The following is an 18,354-nucleotide window of genomic DNA, read 5'->3' on the forward strand; positions in this document are numbered from 1 at the left end:
TACGCAAAAGCGGCGCAAACGTACAAAATATTGGCTCTTATTTATACTTTCTGCTGCAAAACTGCACTAACTCAGTTTTACAACAAAAAGTTTAGCACCATATCTGTGCACCAGCCGGGCACCATATTTATGGAATGGTGCAAGCCGGTGCAAAAGGTAGGCTAGAGTAAAAAAATGACTTTAGTCGGGTGGGGCTTGCAGTACAGAAGAGGGTTTAGCACCAAGAAATGACTTTAGGCAGGTTAGAGTAAAACAAAAAATTACTCTAACCAGATTAGTGTCATTTTATTGTGCCTAACCTACCATGCCACGTGACTCCTGCCTTAGAAAAGGCAGGAGTCATGTCCACCACCCCAGTGGCCAGCACAGAGGACAAGGGTCCCTTGGGCATGGCCATTGCACCCTGTGCCATGTATGGGGGCACATTTCTGGGCCCCCTATGGCACTTCCAAAACTAAAATGCAATCTTACCTGTACTTACCTGGGATGGGGTCCCCCATCCTCCACAGCCCCTCTGGTGTGGTTGGGGGTGCCCCTGGGGCCTAGGGAGGGCACCTGTGGGCTTATTCCATGGTGTTCCACCATGGAAATAGGCCCACAGTTCCTCTAACGCCTGCCCTGACCCAAGCTTTAAAAAATGAGGCAAAGCAAGCTTTGCCCCATTTTATGACCCCTCCTCCCTCCCTTGCACCATTTTTGCATGGGAGTATAAATATGGCGTTAAGGCCATAGAGTCATTTTTTGCACGGGAACGCCTACCTTGCATCTCATTAAGGCAAGGTAGGTTTCCACTTACAAAAAATAACTTTAACTCCATAAATTTGGCGCTAGATGGGTCTAGCACCAAAGTATAAATATGGAGTTAGGGGTGCACTGAATTACAGTAAAAAAAATGACGCTAGTTCAATTCAAACAGAGTATAAATATGCCCCCAATTGCCAAAAAATGGCGCTAGTCTGGTTAGAGTCATTTATTTTGACTCTAACCTACTTAACGTCATTTCTTTTACGGTAGCCTACCCTTTGCACCGGCTTGCACCATTCCATAACATTTTGATGCAAAACTGCGTTAGTGCAGTTTTGCACCAAAAAGTATAAATAAGGTCCATAGTCTTTCAACCATTGAGGTCTGGAGCGAACTCTAAACCCTCTATCCAAGCTAGTTGGAGCTTTGGATACCTTAGATTTGACAGATAGATGCATTGGCACATTGAGTTTATCAAAAGGGTAAGATGAGTCCCCATGAACAGCAGGATCTTTCCATCTCACGATCCGGGACATGCTCCACACATCATTATTATCCAGAACAACCACATTCCTCCTCACCTCTTTGATACGGAATGGGCCCTTGAAGCTTGATCTTCCCTTCTATCCAAACCCAGGGTTTTTTACCCACACCATGTCACCTACAACCCATTCAATTCTAGAAACACCATGTTTGGAATCATACCAAGATTTATATCCTCGCTGATACTTTTCCCTGAGTTCAGGTGCCTTGTTAAACTTTTCACTTCCATGCTCCAACTGCCAAAGCTTACTCTTCATCCATGCCGGATTCATTTTGGTACACCCTATCCTGCCTCTCATATACTCAAAAGTGCCCACCACATATCTCTGAGAAGATCCGACAACGGAACTCTGGTCTCAACAGCCTCCTGAACACAAAATGTTACCATCCTATTCATGCGTTCAGCAAGACCATTGGCCTGAGGTAAATACAGAGCTGTCCTAAAATGCACAACAGCCGAAGATTTAAAAAAATCTTGCATTTCCTGGCACGTCAACTGCACACCGTTATCTGTGACTAAATGACTGGGTACACCTTCACGAGAAAACTCTTCTTTCAGGAACTCGATCACAGTCCTTGTATCTAAGGTACCCACACATTTAGTCACAACCCATTTTGATGCATAATCAACCAGGAGTATGACATAACGCTCATTGGCAGGCAACAATTGGAAAGGACACATAAAGTCTAGCCCCAATTTCAACCAAGGCCTTTCGGGAATTTCTAAGCGAGAAAGTGGAGCTTTCACCAGAGTCTTGCTGTTGTCACTGTGTGCACAGGATACACAATCCTTCACAACAGCCTCTACTTCACGATCCAAACCCGGCCACCAGTACATTCTCTTAGCCTGGATTTAGTTAAATCCCTGCCCATGTGGCCTCCATGAGTTAGGTTGATCATCTTACCCCTCACACCAGCGGGTGGTATAGTCTTGGTACCCTTGAATAGCTCACTTTTACAAAAGCAAAGTTTCTCTCTTATATTCCAAAACTTCTTCAGGGAATCAGGAATGTTCTTAAAATCTGGCCAGCCTTTCACAACAAATTCCTCAAGTACTTTCCTGTCAGGGTCTTGCTCTGTCGCACTCTTCCACTCTTCCTCAGATTTAGCCACCTCTCTCACCCAACTAATCATACATCCATCCTCTGGCTCATCTTCACTGTTGTTTGAGGCTCGTGACAAGAAATCTGCCATGGCATTCTTTGAACCAGGTACATACTCCACTAAGAAATTGTATTCCATCAAACCCTCCACCCACCTTTTTATCATACGTGTTAATTCTTCACTCTTCTTTGAGGAAAAGATCTGGACAAGAGGTCTATAGTCTGTTTTCACAACAAAAGGTAAGCCCCACAAATAGAACTTGAAATGTTTGATTGCCCACATACACGCAAGAGCTTCCCTCTCTATGACTGAATAGTTCTGTTCAGCTCCCTTGAGAGATCGGGATGCAAAGGCAATCACCTTCTCCTCACAATCTACCCTTTGGGTTAAAACTGCTCCCAACCCATTAATGCTTGCATCAGTATACAAGACTGTTTTAGCAAACACATTGAAATGTCCAAAGGTTGGCATTTTGCTGATGCAATCTTTAATGAAAGTAAACGCAGACATACAATCACTCGACCAATTGAATTCACTCCCTTTTTTCAAAAGTGATCTCAGGGGCTGAACTACACTTGAAAAATATGCAATGAACTTGGAGTAATATTCAGCTAAACCCAAAAAGGATCTAACACCATCCTTATCCTTAGGTTCAGGTGCCTGAATAATGGAATTGACCAGCTCTAGTTTGGGTTTAATCCCTTCACCCGAGACGGTATGGCCAAGGTAAGTCACGGTAGTGACTCTGAACTTGCATTTTTCCTTTTTAACAGTCAGACCTGACAGGGCTAATTTACTCAACACTTCCCTTAGAATTTTATCGTGGTCACTCAAAGTCTTACCATGCACCAAAATATCATCCTGGAAGAACAAAATACCAGAAAATCCCTCCAAGACTTTCTTCATGACGCGTTGAAAACAGGCAGCTGCCGAGGCTAGCCCAAACGGCATTCTCAGGAATTGATATGCTCCCAATGGTGTCACAAATGAGGTTAGATGCCTGGATTCAGGATGTAAGACAATTTGGTGGTGAGCTGAAGACAAATTCAAAACACTGAAAATTATGGAACCCTCCCCAAACTAGATAACTCTTCTGAAATGTTGGGTAAGGGTTGGCAATCCACCCATATGTGTTTATTGAGGTCCCTGAGATCTACACACATACAGATCTGTTTCCCGCCCTCCTTGGGTGCTAAAAACAATGGGGCCAACCATTCTGAGGATTCAATTTCTTCAATTACTCCTGCATTCAATAATCTGTTTAATTGCTCCTTGAGAGGTTCCAGCATCAGTTTTGGAACTCTTCTCACCTTATGTACAGAAGGAATGGCATTACTCTTTATTATTATCCTATGTTCAAAGTTGTTTAGACATCCCAACTTATCACTAAAAACTTTGGGAAATTCATTAACAATGTCAAAGTTTGTATTTCCATTGTTCACTACCATAACTTGACAATCAGAGTTAGGGTCCAACTTGATACCCATGTCCCGCTGGTGGCGCCAACCTAGAAGATTGTCTCCCACATCTTCTTAACCAAACTAAACACATAAACTTTACCAACCGTTGTCTTATTCTGGAATTGGATTCTCATGACCTTGTATCCAATTACATCAATTTTAGTCCCTCCATAGCTCACTGGATTGATATCGGGCTTTACTAAGGGATCACAATCGTCACCAAAAATCACCTGCCAATTCTTATCACCTACCATAGTGTAAGGGGACCCAGAATCCGCTAAAACATTGACAACTTTATCATCTAACTTAATAGAACATTCAGGCATGGTGATGGGACCTTCATCCACAGCTTCAACACTTCCCCCCACTTGGTTAACATCAGGTTTCACACACAAAATCATCTTATTTACATTCTCTGTAACAGAATCCACACACCATTGTTTGTCACTTTTGCAAACTCTCGCATAATGGCCTTTCTTCCCACACTTCCTACATACTGAATTGCGAGCATAACAGTTCGAATTGTTAGCTGTGTGCCCAGGATTACCACAACAGAAACACCGTGCTCCTGAGCCTTTGTTTTCCTTCCTCTTTTCCTGTGAGGAAACGGATGCCTTGTTGTCAGTGCTTATTTTTAAAACTTCTTCTTGAGCCTGAGTCATCTGCACAACACTAGAGCTGCACACTTCGTGGTCATTCATTTCTCTAATCCAGTTACTGGTACTTTCCATCCCCTCAACTATAGCAATAGCTTATCTCAGATCAGGATTTTTTGTTAATAGTTTCTCCTGGACCCGCTTGCTGTTGGTACAACATACAAGTTGATGATTAATGAGGGAATCTGTGATGTCACCAAAGTCACACGTACGCGCCAATGTACGTAAAGCAGCAACAAAGTTCCCAACACTCTCTGTTTTCCCTTGAATCCTTGCAAAACATTTGTGTCTCTCTAAAACAACATTAAGTTTAGATTCGAAGTGTGCTGCTAACATTGTTACAGACATTTCATAAACATCTCTCGGTTCTGCTTCCGCCCCTCCAATAGGCAATGTTTTGAGACTGTCATAAATGTTCCTGCCTTCCACCCCCAAATTATGTAAAAGAACACCTTGCTTTCTTGCTGGCGAAACCTTTGCACCATCAATTGCTATTATGTATGAATCAAATAGGTTTTTCCAGTGTTTCCATGGCAGGATTGGCTCTCCTTTATCAGATAAGAAGGCAGGTGGTTGTGACATTGCAGTTGTAGCCATTGTGATAATCCAAACTGCTAGCAGGTGTGAGAAAAATGAAGGGAAAAAACAAATTAGGTCAATATGTACTAATGCAATGTGTCTAATATGTCACCTGCGACCCAGCATGCGGCAGTCTGTGAAATTGTTTATAACACTTCAAAATAAATATACTAGTAATATGGCGGAAGTTTAGTAGGGTTCAGCTGTTGAGCAAGCAAACAGGAAGTGCGTGCGTTCAGTAGGGTTCAGCTGTTGAGCAAACAAATAGGAAGTGCGCGTGTCTCCGCAACATGGCACAAGCACGAGGAGAATGTCACAAATTGCTCATGATGCGTGGGTGCTTGCCTTGCACGCACGCGTTCAAATTCAAAACAAGACTCCGCGCGTGCAAGTCTTCTCCACGCACCAACAGGAATCTCCAAGTGCCCTGCCAAAAAGAAAAAGAAATCCAGGAACACCTCCACAGTCCCTGGAACAGACCAACCGAGACCACAACGCTGGCGGAAGGCTGGGGCCCACCAGCAAGACTTCACAAGGAGGAGCGCTGTGGAGGCGCAGGAGGAATCCGATCCAGATTCACACAGCAGGAGAACTCCGACCAACGAGACTCCAAACGGCGCTCAGAACAGCAGCATTCACAGCAGGACTGCAAAGCCTGCACAACTCGGAGGAAGCAGATCAGTAAGTTCTGTGGGTTCAAGGAGAGGTTGGTGGTAACGCCTGTCTCCTGCTAGGCTTCTTCGTCGCCAGTGTTGTAAAGAAGACGCTGTTGCAGGTCCGAGTAAAGAAGGGTTTATTTCAATGCTACCAACCAGAGCAGGCAACACAGTCCAAAGGCTTACATCAACTGCCTTGGAACTCCCTACTCCAGAGTTCTTATTACATCTACAAAGAACCTCATGAGCGAGAGAGCTCTCTTTCACTTGCCCAGCATTCCACCAGCTTATTTACAAGGTAGAACACAACACTTTTCCTCAACATCCATGTGCCCCTAGCGTGCCACAGGGATGACCGAGGTAAGCAAATGTTGGTAATGCTCTGTATGGACACCAATACCTGCTCTCAGAAAGACCACACCTGCAGGCACTCCCACCACATACGTATATATGTTCCCTTATTAGTAGAACCCACTACAACATTCATCATGCATTCCATACATCGCTTTTAGACAAGCTGGTGTCAAATACCACTGTAACATAAGCTTAAAGGCGTTAGTCCTATATTGAACGCAGGTGGAGGACTTCGCCACCCTCTCCCACATCAAAATTCAGTCGGACTCAGTCAACATGGACAGACCTTGAGACCAATTTCCCACATAAGATATATCTGGTAAAGCAACAGGTCTATACAAGGTTTTTAACAGCCGAGAGGGGACCTTATGTGTATCACCATCTGTCATAATAGTGAGCAGATTTTGTAAAGTGAATTATGTGACAGTCTCTCTGGGGTACAGACAGGGCCACTGGAATTATATGGCAGGGGAGGCATAAATGATGTGGCAATGTTGAATAAATGATGTAGCAAGACAACACAAATTCTGTGGCTTAATGCAGCACATTTTGTGATAGTATAACTTCATTATATTGCCATTTTTACACATCTTAGTACTATCTGGTCAAGGGTATGAGTTCCACATCCAAATATAGCTGTAAATAGCCGAAAGGTGACCAGTCAATGCACATTCCACTGCATGGCAGCACATGTTGCAGCATTTTTTAGTAATGTTGGAATTGTGTGAGCTAGAAACAAAGGGGGTCATTCTAACTTTGGCGGGCGGCGGAGGCAGCCCGCCAAAGTAACCCCGTCGAAAGACCGCACCGCTGTCAAAAGACCACGTGGTCATTTGAACTTTCCCGCTGGGCCAGCCGGCGACCGCCAAAAGGGTGCCCGCCGGCCCAGCGGGAAAGACCCTGCAACAATGAAGCCGGCTCCGAATGGAGCCGGCGGAGTTGCATGGGTTCGACGGGTGTAGTAGCACCCGTCGCGATTTTCACTGTCTGCAATGCAGACAGTGAAAATCTTAATGGGGCCCTGTGAGGGGGCCCCTGCACTGCCCATGCCAGTGGCATGGGCAGTGCAGGGGCCCCCAGGGGCCCCACGACACCCGTTCCCGCCATCCTGGTTCTGGCGGTGTAAACCGCCAGAAATAGGCTGGCGGGAAGGGGGTCGGAATCCCCATGGCGGCGCTGCATGCAGCGCCGCCATGGAGGATTCCCTGGGCCAGGGGAAAACCGTCGGGAAACCGCTGGTTCCCCTTTTCTGACCGCGGCTTTACCGCCGCGGTCAGAATGGCCCTGGAAGCACCGCCAGCCTGTTGGCGGTGCTGCCGTTGCCCTTGGAATGAGGGCCAAAGTTTGTTTCTGTTAAAATCTGCAGATGCAGCAGATGATGGATTATGTGGCAAGTGCAAGAAATTCATAATTACGGGGAAAATGCGAAAGCAGCAGAATTGCATAATGCCAGTAGCCTTGGATATAGGGAGTGTGGTAAACAGCACAAATATTTCAACATATGCCAGCAGTTATGAAAGCACAAATGAAGCACATTTTGTTTTATAATGCTGAAATGCAATGGAAACAAAGCTTTTAATAGGATTAAAACAACTCTTGGTAATGCTCAAATGATAAATATTGTGTTGAATTGCAAATTTGTATAGCACTCACTACCCCTATGTGTAGTACTGAAACACTTATCTACATGGGTGGAGCAGATTTACTTACATTTTAAAGCAACGCAAACCAGCATGGCAACTCACTGTGCTGCATTATGCGAAAGGCAGACAGCAGAAATGCTCCATATTTAAAAGATATGGCATATTTCTACTGTCTTCTAGTGCAGGTGCACTGTGTGGTGCCTAGCCCCAAAGCAGGTACCCTTGTGCCATAGTGCAAGAGTGTCTGCATCACAGGCAGTATTGTTTTTGTGCATGAAGAGGCACTTTCCTGCACAAAAACAATACTTAGAGGCATATTTCTCTTTCTACATGTGCTGTGAGGTGCTAACAAGGAGAAGTAAAGATATTTTTCCTCATTACGACTCACTGGGGAAGGCCTAGCATTTGACACATTTCCAGGTTTACTTGCTTTAGTAAATCTGAGAATGCACCAAAATCAATGGGTGAATGCATGGGAATGCCCATGCGCAATCCCTGGAATGCCTTCCTAAAGCATCTTAATGCCTTGAACATTGTCCTTCTTGCTATAGTGATTGCAAGACTTCAGTCGTGTTCTTTTGAATGATAGAAGAGAAGAGTCTTACAGTAGCGTTTTGGAAGAATTGTATTTTGCATACGATGAATGCAGGTGTGCAAAGGTATCGGCTGTTGGCGTAGTCAACATTGAATATTATGAATATGAGGAAGGCTTGCAGTTTCAGTTGGTATCCGAGGTATGGAAATATGCAACTTTAGTGTTTTCTTTGTGTAGAAGGCACTCTGTTTATGTTTTAACACGTGGTATCAAATATAGGTCTGAATCCATGGTTACCCATAGGTTTCTGACTTCTCTTAATATTGTTGGAAGGGCCTCATTTTCTTTATGCCATATGGCAGTAGGATGGTATTTTTGTCATTATCTGCAGGTCATAAGCACTGTCTTTATGGTGCTTTTTTTTAGATGGTTATCATCAATGTGTTGATGACCTGAAGGCAGTCATACAATTTTAAATTGTAGAGGTCTTCCAGACCATTCATTTTTAAAAATGATTTAGATGTCATCTACATAGTTGTAACAGATGAGGGTGAATGGTTGTATCTGGTTTGGTAAGAAGGTTAGGTAGATATTGAATAATAGAGGGGATATGATGAACCCCTATGCGACGCCACAGTGTTGTGTGTGAGGATCTGATTGGAAAGGTGAGACCCGCACGGGTGAGTAGCGCGCTTTATAAATGTTAATGATTTTGATTTGATTTGAAAGGTGATGTCAACACTTGTTCTCAGTCACAACTGAGACTCCAAGAATTCGATGGGGATTAGCTGATTTCCCTTCTCACCTTTCACACATGTTATGTCAAACAACAGTTTGATGTGTGAAGGACTGCACAAGCATATGGGATGGTGGGTTATGTTGTCCTTAAGCCAACAACTTTTGTGACATTAAATGGTTGTCACTGCCTAAACCTACCAGTCATTGAAAAGCAATGTCCAATCAAGAAACTTCAGATGCCAATATGGCAGGACGAGTCATCACGAGTAAGGTACAACTTACATTTGACTGACATTGCTCCAGCCTACACTGACCTGTTGTGAAACACAGCCTGGTGCGATAATGTATCTGCTCTAAAGTTTGTTATTTTGTTTTCAGGAGTCAGATAGTTTGTTAGGGTGATGTGCCTGCTGCAGAGGGCTGCCAATACCCTAACTAGCAGTAGTGTTAATCTGAAATGTGAAATACAGCCTGCCACATCACAGAGGGCTGCTATAAAAAACTATCTTTCATAAATAGTTTGATAGCTGGATATCCATGCCAGGGTCAACCTGCAGAGGATTCATCTCCTTAAACTAAATATTGTGGAAACCATAATCAGTGCTTCGGAGGCTGAAAGCATTTATGTTATATTTGAACTCTCTAGACATCTAAGCAGAACATTGACTAATATTTTCAGATTTTTGTATATTGTACTTTAAGATCTGTATAGTATAAATCTGCTTTTTGAAATTTATGGACTCCTTTGAAATTCTGCTTCATCTTTATTTTATGGTCATAGCAAATAAATTACAGTTTTAAGGTCCTATATATTTCACGTACTAAATGCACAATATTTGGTGAACATTTGGAGTAGTGTTTTTCTTGGGAGAAGTGTGAGAATGCTGGGTGATAGCAATTTTCTCCTCACAGCTTCCAGAATTTTTACAGAAATATGAGGATAAAACTGTGATTTAGCCAAAGTTTTGTGTTTGAAGGGCAATCTGGGTAAGAAAAGGGTATTGGGAATCCATGCAAGCAACACCACCCCAGAGTTCTCTTGGCACTTTGTTTTTCATAAATGTCTTGGCCTAGAAGATATCTCTGGGTGCTGACTGAGTCCTGGGCTAGATACCACATCACCAGAATTGGTCATTGGTCATATTGCAAAGTAAAATGTGGATCTTTCCTTGTGTCTTAGGGGCATTAGAGAGCCGTTCCTTTTATATGTGACAGTTCAGTCACACAAGTGGGGTACTATTGTTATCAGGAGATGTTTAGAAGAAGGAAAAGTGTAGAAACGCTAGTGAAATCTGTAGGGATACAAAAATTCCCATAGATTCCATTAGCAAATTCTGCTTTCAATTTTGTTTTGCCCTGTAACTTCAGTGCGTACAGCATGCTGCGCAATACAGCAAACCAAAAATAAACCTTAAACTTGGGATTGATGGGAAGTATTCCCCCCTCATGCAATGGAAGGTTGTGAGGAAGAAAGGAGAGTAAATAGAAAAGGCAAGAAAGAGAGCAAGAGAGACCAGAATGGGAAGATAGATGCAACATCAAACAGAAAGGGATTGTGAGGAAAATGTTCAGAGAGGCAGGAGTAGAGATTGGGAGACAGGGAGAGAATAGTACCCAAAGTAGTAAAAGGAGAGCTAGAACACATAAAGAAATGGTGATTGGAGATTTTTAAGCTGAATGTATAGCTTATCATGTTTTAGCCAATAAACTTGGCCCAGTGTGATTTCAAAGGACAATTTTGCACTTTATTTTCTAAAATATATATCAGTGTAAGATTCAAACATCACCTTTCATAGTGGTCTTTAAAAAAAATCCTAATAAGGCCTAACCATTGTTAAATGATCCACATTGTTTTTTCCAAATTACTTAACAATGGCACCCCTTTGTTATTTGTTAATATATGCACTTGGTGAGAAATGTTGACAACTTCTCTTTGAATGCCTATCAGCCATGTCCACATTTGCTGGTATAGTTGCCGGAAAGTACAAGCTACGTGCTGAGAAGTCCAAGTTTTATTAAGCAGGTTATCTGGCTTTCTAGAGTAGATTTAAATTTGGCAGTCTCTTAACTTTTTCATACTGTGAAGCTTGACTTTTGTCTGCTGTGGTAGTAGTGCCAAGCAATCCATCTGCAAGTAAATATTTCCCATTACTAGTACACATGGCCGCTTGCATGCTTCCAACATTTACCACTCAGAAAAGTCCAAGTATTGTTCGCCACATACCAGGTGCCACCTTGAGGGTCTTATGCTAGGAGTCTAGTGAATTTGAAAGAGTAGAGAATGCCCATAATTCTGGAAGTGGATGACTCAATAGCATCCAAATTGGAGGTACCATGCAAGCAGCATCAAATTGAGATTTTATCACACAGCACGATCCTAGATGCAAACCTTGAAACCACCACTCAGAGCCTTAGAGGCACTGCTGCTATCAGCCCATATATGACATCTCTAACTGGAGATGGAAGTAGTGTCCTCAGCCAGGACTCATACCATCACCTATCCTTTCCCATACTTACCTGTCTTGCTGGTTGATATCTAGGGAAATTCTCCTTTTGTACAACGCATTTTGCACAATCTGCCTATAACACTGAGGGGTGTATGCTAGTGCTGGAGCCTGCTTCAAGCCAATGCAGTTTTGACTGGTCTTTTGATGAAATGTAATTCCAATTATTTGTCAAAACTTGATAGTAAAATGAATTGTGGGCCATTCACAATTTTCCCTGTAATATGACATTTACATTTTATTTAGTTTTCAGTCCTAAAATGTTTGAAACACCCTGTTTGCCACTAATTTTCCAATATGTTTTTCATAGATATACTCCAAGCTCTCTGTAAAAGTATTTTTTGGTGAAGATCACTTCACTTATGAATCTGGTCAGAATTAGGAAACTCCACTCTTTGTGAAGCAGATGACGTTTCTTAAATATATGTGAGGTAAGGTTTATCCTTTCAGGCCTTCTAGGTTTGATTATTTTCTGATGCAATATGTCCCAGGTACGATAGCACTGTGGTACAGAAAGTACGGCTTGGGGACGTCAGGGGGCTCTCTTGACCTTCACATATGGCCCCCAGATGAATGACTACACTGGGCTGCTGTTTACTTCAGAAAGAACTAACATTCAAAATATGTTAAATAGACAGGAAAATGCTTATTTACAGGCTAACTGAAGTAAAATAAAAGAAGCTAATTAGGTGCTCTGCAAAACCTAACTTTAGGAACACATTTATTTTTCCAGTACATCATGCAACAAACGTGTAAAAATAAGGTAAAGTCTCTTCAAAATTCAAAAGGTGTATTTCATTAACATGCAAAAGCTTTACACCTTACTACATCAGAAAGATAAGTGCATTCAGAAATATTTTATTTAAAACTGATCCTTTTAAAATGTGTGTCAAAATATTCATGCCTCCACATATCATGAAAACAATGCCAATAGCGAACTAAGGGGCAAGTCAGTTCCCACATGGAACCTTCTGGATGGTCAGGGTTGTTATAATACATGGACAACATAATAGTTTATTAAATCAAAAACAAGAGGTTTGTACAGGATATCCAGACACCATTATTTCAAGGTGTTTTTATGTGTCATAATGAAGAAAAAGGAAGCAAAGTGAAATTAGGCATTTGCCTAGGATCAAACAATTGGGTCAAGTGGGGAAGCTGGGATTTACCCTAGATTTTCTGGCTTCATGTTGTGCATTTCTGTTTCATTTCACTTCAATAATCAAGTTACTTCATTTTTACACTTGCCTCTCCCAAGGTAGCAGTATTAAGCAGAAAGGTTTATCCCAAGGTGCGGTATAGGGATAGGAATTCAGATACAGAAAAACACTGTATTGTCAAATCAATGACTCTTCTAGAGAATAGGGGCTTAATTTACAGGCAGTATGGAAAAAAACGCTTAAAATAACTCCATGACTCATTGAGCACATCAGGTATGTGGTTTATTTCCCCTAAGCCTACCTTAAACCCCCACAAAGTTCAACTCCCACCGTGATGCCATTAATGCAGCCCTCGGGCACACCACTGACCGTAGCTTGTGGTCCCTGGGGAAATGTTTACGAGGCTGGACATCCACCACCTGAGGTAAGAGGTGTGGGAGGGAGGGCTCTGAGCTGAGGCCAGCTGCTTCTTTTTTTAAAAAAGTAATAATAAACTTTGCATTTGGCATGGCTTGAAGTTCAGAGTCAGCCTACTTCACATTTTAGACCCTTGTACTTAAAATCCCATCTAATTGATAGCATTTGAAGATGGATTTTGAAAAGTTGATTGTACATGTTTTAAAGTGTACCTTAAAAAATCGAGATAGACATTGAAATAGAAGCACACTATGTGCACCTGGATATCGAAACCAGAATATCAATGAGCACATATCAAGAATATTGTCACGTAAGTAAGCATAGTACCTGACTACTACCTTACTGTTACTCCACACACACACACACACACGCATATATATATATATATATATATATATATATATATATTTATATATCACTTACAAAACCAAATGTTACAGGGATGCTATAGTTAGGCTCATATTTTAAACGTACAAAAGCATATAAATTGACCAGTTATAGTTAGAGTTACCTCAAGTAACCATAACTCATGTGCAAAGGTAACTATAACTCGTGCCCTTTACAGACTATCTGGGACCGCAGGGGAAGCTTCAAGGCCTCCCCCGTGGTCCCATTGCTTCAGCAACCAAGGAGCTGCTTTTAACAGCAACTCTGTGGTTGCTGAAGTAAACCTTTCATCTCTGTTGTCTGCACGCATAACAGAGATGAAAGATCCGCTTTCTGAAAGTAGGACCTGCTTGACAGGTCCTGCTGCCAGAAGCCACAGTGTTTGCTGTGACAGCCAAGCCACAGCAAACAGCTATGCCCAGGGGGTGGGCACCTCAGGACAGGAGCTGGTGCTGGGGGATGAAGGTCCCCAGGGTCATCAGTGGCTCCTTGAGGCAGGCCACACGTCCACCCTCAATTGTGCACATAGCCCTGTGGAGGTGGTGGTCCCCAGGGCTACAGGGAGTTTGAAACAGACCTCCTTCACTTTACTAACTATTTGCCCCAGGGAAGTGGTGGCCCCAAGTGCAGCAGGGGGAGAGGCACAGCCCCCTGCACTCATATATTCACAAAGCCCCAGGGAGGTGGTGGTCCCCAGGCCTGGGGGGGGTCTAGGGTGGCCATGTGCCCCCCCCCATTTCATTCATAAAGCCCGGGAAGGTGGAAGTGCCTAAAGCAGCAGCAGGGGAAGCAGGTGGTCCCCCACTTCTTAAGTGATCGAATTCCCAGGGAGGTGGTAACCTCCATAATTAATTGTTACCTGTGGAGGTGGTGGTCCCCAAGTTGCAGAGGCATGCAAGTCCCCTCACAAACAATTAGAGCTTTGCTGCGGGAAGGGGGCGGTCCCTGGGGCTGTTGGGGGGCCGAGGGCCCCAAGGCATGAATGACAAAAAAACCCCTGGGGAGGCAGTGGTCCCTGGGATTCAAAGATTCAAAATTCTCAATGCCCCCAGGACCTGACCAACCCGGGGGCTTAGCAAAAAACAAGCACGGAAGTCCGTGCTTGTTTTTTTTAAAAAATGTTGCCACAAATTCTCGAACATTGTGATTTCGCAGCAAAAAAAATTTTTTTTCCTCTTGGGGGCGGTCCCTCTGGGACAAAACCACCAGGCCTAAGGGGTCAGGGTGTCCCTACCCTAGCCCCTTTTCTTTTTTTTATTAATATTTTTTTCTGGGACTCGGCTGAAGCCTAGTCCCAACATAGCTGACAACACTTCCTGGTTAAAGTGTTGGCAGCCAATGAGATCTCAGCATGAGATCGGAAGGGGTCATGAATCCTTCACGTCCTTATACATACAGATTTGGATTTCCTTTAATTTTTCAAAAATTATTGAATGGATTTAAACCAAATAACAAAAAGGGCTCTTTCTGGACCAAGAGCTAACTTTCTGCCAAATTTGGTGTAATTCCGTCTAGTGGGTTTGGCACTATCGCGGTTAAATTTTTCCATTGGGAATTAACTTTGGAAACGCTCTAAATTGAACCCTCCCTTTCTCTCGGTCCTTGTTTCGTAGATCAACCCAAAACTTTCCAGACAGCAGATCACATGACTGTCAAATTTTTGGGGAAATTTTTATGAAGATTTGTCAAGCAGCACCAAAGATATAGGCAAGCAAATAACAGCTTTTTCTATAGCAACTAGGTCCCAACTATAACTACCACAGCTTTTTCTATAGAAACTAGGTCCTAACTATATCTAGTGGCAACTGCCACTAGGTAATACACACACACATACATATATATATATATATATATATATATATATATATATAACCTAGTGGCAGTCGCCACTAGGTAGTTATAGGTAGGACCATGTTGCCATAGAAAACATGTTTTTTGACTTGCCTAGCTTGCCTAGATCATCTTTGGCACCGTTTGACGAAACTTTACGAAATTTTCCAGAAAAAGTGCCAGTGATTCTTGTTGTGCATGGAATGTTTGGGGGTGATCTATGAATTGGGGGCCAAGAAAAAGGAGGGTTCTAAAAAGTTCTGCTTCCCATGTTAATTCCCTTAGGTCTTTTAGACATGACTACAACCGTAACCCCTGGATGGAATTATACCAAATTTGACAGAAAGCTAGCTCTTGGTACACAGATTAGAATTCTCCTTATTTGATGTATATCTGTTCAATAGTTTTGGGGATATTAAAGGGAAAACAAATTATATCTGAGGTTGCGACGGTTTCGCGACCATTGTGACATATTCGTGAATCCGCGCAACAACAGAGATGCTGTGATTGGCTGGAGCCAACCTGACTAGTAAGTTGAGGCTGCCATCTTAGGGAACGTGTTATGGTCCCCAGGGTTGAACTTTGACATGAAAAGCGGCATAAGGGGTCAGGGGTAGTCACCCTGACCGTAGGGCTGTTATATATGGGGCTATGGTAGTCCAATTAAGAGCTTAACATAATGGTTTGTTCCGTTTCACAATATTTGCAAATACATCACAATGCTCATCGTGTCTCCCATGTAACTTCACAACTGAATCGCCAATATCAGCAACAAAATAGAAAATTCAGTCATACACACATTAATTCATTAATTTACAGTGGTACTCAGAAAGTCAGGCACCCCTTCAAAGAACTACTGAGAAAGACCCAGAAGCAATCGAATGCACCCTCAGCGGACTCAGTCACACCCCCATGCACCAATTCACTTTCACACACTCATTTGCAGATCTAGTCACACTCTCATACACTCATTCACAGATCCACTCACGCTCTCACACACCCATTTACAGACCCAGTCACACATTCATGCACCCAATCACAGATCCAATTAAACCCTCACGCACTCATTTGCAGACCCAGTCACACCATCTCGCACCCATTCACAGAACCAGTCACACTCTCATGCACCCATTCATAGACCCAGTCATACCTTTATGCACTCATTCACAGACCCAGTCAAACCCTCATGCACCCATTCAGAGACTCGGTCACATCCTCACACATGGATTCACAGACCCAGTCACATCCTCATGCATTCATTGACAGACCTACTCACATTCTTATGCAACCATTCACAGATGCATTTAGACCTTCATGCACCCACTCACAGACCCACTCAGACACTCATGCACCCACTCACAAACCAACTCAGACCCTCATGCACCTTCTCACAGACCCACTCAGACACTGATGAACCCACTCACAGACCCACTCAGGCACTGACACACCCACTCACAGACCCACTCAGACCCCCATGCACCCACTCATAGACCCACTCAGACACTCAAGTACCCACTCACAAACCCACTCAGACCCTCATGCACCCACTCACAGACCTACTCAGGCACTGATGCACTAACTCACAGACCCACTCAGACCCTCATGCACTCACTCACAGACCTACTCAGACACTGAGGCACCCACTTAGAACCTTACGCACCCAGTCACAGACTCACTCAGACACTCAGAACACCCAATCACAGACCCACTCAGACCCTCATGCACCCACTCACAGATCCATTCAGACACTCATGCACCCACTCACAGACCCACTCAGACACTGACTCACAGGCCCACTCAGACACTCATGCACCCACTCACACACCAACTCAGACCCTCATGCACCTTCTCACAGTTCCACTCAGTCACTGATGAACCCACTCACAGACCCACTCAGACACTGACACACCCACACACAGACCCACTCAGACCCCCATGCACCCACTCACAGACCCACTCAGACACTCATGCACCCACTCACAAACTCACTCAGACCCTCATGCACCCACTCACAGACCCACTCAGGTACTGATGCACCCACTCACAGACCCGCTCAGACCCTCATGCACCAACTCACAGACCTACTCAGACACTGAGGCACCCACTCACAGACCCACTCAGACCTTTATGCACCTAGTCACAGACCCACTCAGACACTTAGAACACCCACTCACAGACCCACTCAGACCCTCATGCACCCACTCAAAAACCCACTCAGACACTCATGCACCCATTCACAGACCCACTCAGACACTGAGACACCATTCACAGACCCACTCAGACCCTCACGCACCCATTCACAGACTCACTCAGACCCTCATGCACCCAGTCATAGACCCACTCAGACACTGACGCACCCACTCACAGACCTACTCAGGCACTGAGGCACCCACTCACAGACCCACTCAGTCCCTCAAGCACCCACTCACAGAACCACTCAGACCCTCACCCACCCACTTTCACACCCAAACTCTCAGACCCAGAGACACCCTCTCACCTCTATTCTCACACAAAGAGAGACAGACTATTCTCCTGTGCCTGGTGCGGGATTGGGTGGTTAAGGGGGTGGCCTTACACAGTAGGGATAGACCTCTGGCTGTGTGTGGTGCAGGTTTGGGTGTTTAGGCCCTAAGGACAACCCCTACTGCACATGGCCACCTGTTATATTCAGAGTCATCTCTATTAACTACAACCCGTGTCCTAAAGTAACTATAACTCACACTCTCGCCATGCACTGCTAATTACCCCACAAATTACTGCACTCATGCCATCTTTGATAACATAATTGATAATATCAATGTAATATTTGCAGTAACGTTTTTGATTAAAAAACTGTGCACTGCGAGGGAGCGAGTTATAGTTACCTTGGGGCATGTGTTTAAAGTTACTTGAGATTACTCTAATTATAACAGTTGAATTTCTATGGTTTTGTACATTTAAAATGTGAGCCTGCCTATAACGTCCCTGTAACCTTTGTTTTTTTAAGTGAATATGTATATATATTACCTACTGGCAGTAGTTGTAGCTATAGTTAGGACCATGTT

This window comes from Pleurodeles waltl, chromosome 5, assembly GCF_031143425.1.
Source record: "Pleurodeles waltl isolate 20211129_DDA chromosome 5, aPleWal1.hap1.20221129, whole genome shotgun sequence".
NCBI classification, from domain to species: domain Eukaryota; kingdom Metazoa; phylum Chordata; class Amphibia; order Caudata; family Salamandridae; genus Pleurodeles; species Pleurodeles waltl.